A 5,000-nucleotide genomic window follows, 5' to 3' on the forward strand; every position below is an offset into this window, starting at 1 on the left:
ACAGTCATTCGTGTATATTGTGAATAATACAGGGGACAATACACAACCTTGAGGAGCGCCAGTATTTGTAGTTATACAGGAAGATTTGTTTTGCCCTAATTGAACATATTGTGCTCTCTCCGTAAGAAATTCGAGCACCCAAGCAATTATATACTTGTTTAAATTCAGACTAGTCAATTTTTGAACAACCAACTGAGGTTGCATTGTATTGAACGCTGAAGAAAAATCTGCAAAAAGCAATCTGCAATAGCTCCTAACGTGATCTAGATGCCTGTAGATGTTGTTTGTAAACAGCAAAATGGCATCCTCTACGCCACGTCCTGGTTTGTAAGCAAATTGATGACTATCACTCAATGGCATAAACTGATTCCTAATTTTAACAAGAACAAGTTTTTCTAAAGATTTCATGACTATTGAAGTCAGTGCAACAGGTCTGAGATCGTTCATAGTTTCAAGTTTTTTTTTTTTTGGAACAGGAATAATTTTCGAAGTTTTCCAAATTTCAGGGATTGAAACGCATTGGAGGGACCAGTTAAAAATATGTGTATAAATGGGGGAAAGCTGGTGGGCACATTCTTTTAATAGTTTTCCTTTCAATCCATCCGGCCCAGCAGCCTGCCTCTCGTTTAGTTTCGAAAATACGAATCTCGTTTCCTCTTCACTGACCTCAACAGCCATTTCATCTTCCAAAGCCCTGTCTAATTTATGTTTTTCATTTTCAATATCAAATTTGTTTGCTGTGTCGAAACGTGAATAAAATTTATTTAAAGTTTCAATTTCGATATCTTCTGATATACTCGTGGGCTTTGGATTATAGTTCACAGCAGTTTTAAGCCCCCGCCACGTGTCCCGTATATCCCAGAAGAAAAGCATTTTTCAATTTTATTTTTGTACTTGTCTCTACAACTAGATATTACCCTCTTTATCTCTTTTTGTTTTGTTTTCAGATCTTTTTTTTTTCCACTAGTATAGAGAGTTTTCTTTTGGTTCAATAAAAGTTTTAGATCTTTTGTTATCCAAGGCTTGTTGTTAGGATAATATTTTATTTCTTTTTTACAAGACACTAGCTGTTCACAGAATTTTAAATACTCACTCACACAGTCATTCAGCTCATCCACACTATCACATGATTCGATAAAAACATTCCAGTCAGTGCATTCAAAACAACCACGCAAATCTTCACACACACTTCCGTTCCAGATCTGTACACTTTTCTTTACTGGTTTTACACGTTTAAAAACAGGGCGGTAGGTGGGAAGTAGCAAGAGCATGCAGTGGTCAGATAAACCTAATGGGGCACGGGGTAAACATTTATAACTATTTTTAATATTACACAGGAATAAATCTAATGTTTTTTTGTCCCTTGTCTCGCAGTCCACGTATTGATGAAGTCCCGGGAGAGTAAAATCGTTACATTGGTTAAAATCGCCAGTGACCATCAATACGGCATCGGGTGACTTAATTTGAATGTCCTGTATTTCTTTCCTCAAAATATTTTTCGCTGTGGTGTTGTCTGATGATGGTGGAATGTAGACGTTGATGATGATGACATGAGTATATTCCCGGGGTAGGTAATATGGTCGTGACGAAACAGTAATAAATTCAATATAATCGTCACAATACATTTTCTTTATCTGACAGTTATTGGGGTGGCACCATTTGTTGTTAATATATGTGCACACCCCACCCCCAGTTCGTTTATTTACATTAGTCCGATCTCCTCGAAATAGTGAATATTGTTCAATATTAAAACATGATGATGGTATGTGAGGAGATAGCCAAGTCTCTGTTAACGCTATTATGGAGGCTTGACGATAGTCACTATTAAAACGACACAGTGAAAACAGTTCATCAATTTTATTTTTCAGTGATCTTACATTACCTGTCACTACACAGGGTAAAAATGGACGAAAAGGCCGTCTGTTAAATTTTGTTTTTATTCCTCCCTTTCTCCCCCTCTTTCTTACTTTAATAAACGATGTGTCAATAGTGGGTGGTGGGGGTGACACGGGTTGGAGGGATCGGAGAGTCTCTGGAGTATAAGTTATCGATAGGCTTATTTTGGCAGTAAAATCACAGGCTAAAACACCATTTATGCTTATAAATATACTAATAAATATAAAAATCAGGAACAATATATACTTCACATCCATTTTGAATAAAAATTAGGCTTAAATTCCGACGATTGAATGATAAATGAATAAAAATATGTGTAGAAAATAGGTAAATATTCACAACACGTCTGTTGTCGCCGGAAGCCAGCGCCAATAGTTATTATTATTATTATTATTATTATTATTATTATTATTATTATTATTATATTTATTATTATATTATTATTATTATTATTATATTATTATTATATTATTATTATTATTATATTATTATTATTATTATTATTATATTATTATTATTATTATTATTATCATTATTATCATTATTATTATTATTATTATTTATATTATTATTATTATTATATTATTTTATTATTATTATATATTATTATTATATTAGTAGTAGTAGTGTAGTAGTAGTAGTAGTAGTAGTAGATAGTAGTGTAGTAGTATGTAGTAGTAGTAGTTAGTAGTTAGTATAGTTATAGTTAGTAGTAGTAGTAGTAGTAGTGTAGTAGTAGATAGTAGTAGTAGTATAGTAGTAGTTAGTAGTAGTAGTAGTAGTAGTAGTAGTAGTAGTAGTAGTAGGTAGTAGTAGAGTAGTAGTAGTAGTAGTAGTTAGTAGTAGTAGTAGTAGTAGTAGTAGTATGTAGTAGTAGTAGTAGTAGTATGATGTAGTAGTAGTAGTAGTAGTAGTGTAGTAGTAGTAGTAATGTATGTAGTAGGTAGTAGTATAGTCATTATTATTATTTTTTTATATTTTATATTATTTTATATTATTATTATTATTATTATTATTATTATATTATTATTATTATTATTATATTATTATTATTATTATTATTATTATTATTATTATTATTATTATTATTATTAATATTTTATTATTTATTATTATTATTATTATTATTATTATTATTATTATTATTTATTTTTTAATTATTATTATTATTATTATTATTATTATTATTATTATTATCATTATTATTGTTATTATTATTATTATTATTATTATTATTATTATTATTATTATTATTATTATTATTATTATTTTATTATCCTCATCATCATCATCATCATCTTCATCATCATCATCATCATCATTGTTATCATTTTTCTTGTTGTGGTTGTTTGTTACAACAACAACAACAACAACAAAAACAACAACAACAACGACGACAAGTGAAAATCATCATTATCATCATCATCATCATCATCATCATCATCATCATCATCATCATCATCATCATCATCATCATCATCATCATCATCATCATCACCATCATCATTATCACTATCCACTTTTCTCTATCGCAAAACTCGTACAGTACACGTTAGCAACGCACCTTTTTCTATACAGCTAAATGTATTGGCCCGACACGTCAGTCGTTTTCAGTGACGATTGGTGCATCCAAGACCCAAATCTATAGATAATTATGATGATGTCTTTGCTACATCGCATTATCTCCTTATTAATATGTTAATAGTGCATCCAGTTAGTGTGTTTTGTACTTAGCCTTCCTACAATATGGACCTACTAAACCAATTAAATGTCCTTTATAAAGTATACCCTTATTCTTTGTTGTTGTTGTTTATTAAATTATATTTGTTCATGAGGATTATGGTGGTGATTATGGTGATGATGATGATGATCATGATGATGACGATGATGATGACGATGATGATGATGATGATGATGATGATGATGATGATGATGATGATGATGATGATGATGATGATGATGATGATGGTGATGGTGATGATGATGATGATGATGATGGTGGTGGTGATGGTGATGATGATGATGATGATGATAATGATGATAATGATGATGATGATGATGATGATGATGATGATGATGATGATGATGATGATGATGATGATGATGATGATGATGATGATGATGATGATGATGGTGATGGTGATGATGATGAGGATGATGATGGTGGTGATGTTAATGATGATGATGATGATGATGATGAGGATGATGATGATGATGATGGTGATGATGATGATGATGATGATGATGATGATGATGATGATGATGATGATGATGATGATGATGATGATGATGAAGATGATGACACTGCTGATAATGTTAGTGATGACTCGCACAAGTGTTGCGAGGGCCTTTTAAAGACCCAATCGCATACAGACACAAACACAAACACACACAGAGACACCCCCCGACACACACACACACACACACACAGAGACACACACAATCATGTGCTACAAAACAAAAAACTACAAACTTTTATACTTTTAAAAACATTGTTTATACACCACATAGAGCGTCATATCCCTATTAGACATTGACACGTACTGCTATCTGTTGATCTGAACAATGAATGACTGGGATTGTACAGGTGTAGCTGTTATCTAAACAGTTAAATAATTATTATAATTACGGCTGCTGTTATCCTGTTTTGTTTTGTTTTCATAATTGTTCCATTTTCCTTTCTTTCGTCTTTAATTATTTTGAATATCGACGCGCGCGCGTGTGTGTCTGTGTATGTGTGTGTGTGTGTTTATGTGTGTAGTAATGGGTGTGTGTATGAATGTGTGTTTGTTTTGCGTAGAGGTACACTATAACGTGTATATGTATACACGATGTGTATGCGGAGTGCGTGTGATTGTGTGCAAGTTTGTAAAATACCAAAGGATTGCGCCAACCAGCTTTTTGTTGATTGCCTTAAAGTCGAACAGTGTTGTGAAATATAATATGTATTATGTCTGCTAAACCATCCTTCTGATGTTCACTTTATAAGTTACTGCACACACACACACACACACACACACAACACACACACACAAACACACACACATCATCATCATCATCATCATAGCTTGTTGCTCCAACACCGAACCCACTCCACAGCATTT

This window comes from Berghia stephanieae, chromosome 13 (assembly GCF_034508935.2).
Source record: "Berghia stephanieae isolate SIO BIC M18660-M18661 chromosome 13, UCSD_Bste_1.3, whole genome shotgun sequence".
NCBI classification, from domain to species: Eukaryota; Metazoa; Mollusca; class Gastropoda; order Nudibranchia; family Aeolidiidae; genus Berghia; species Berghia stephanieae.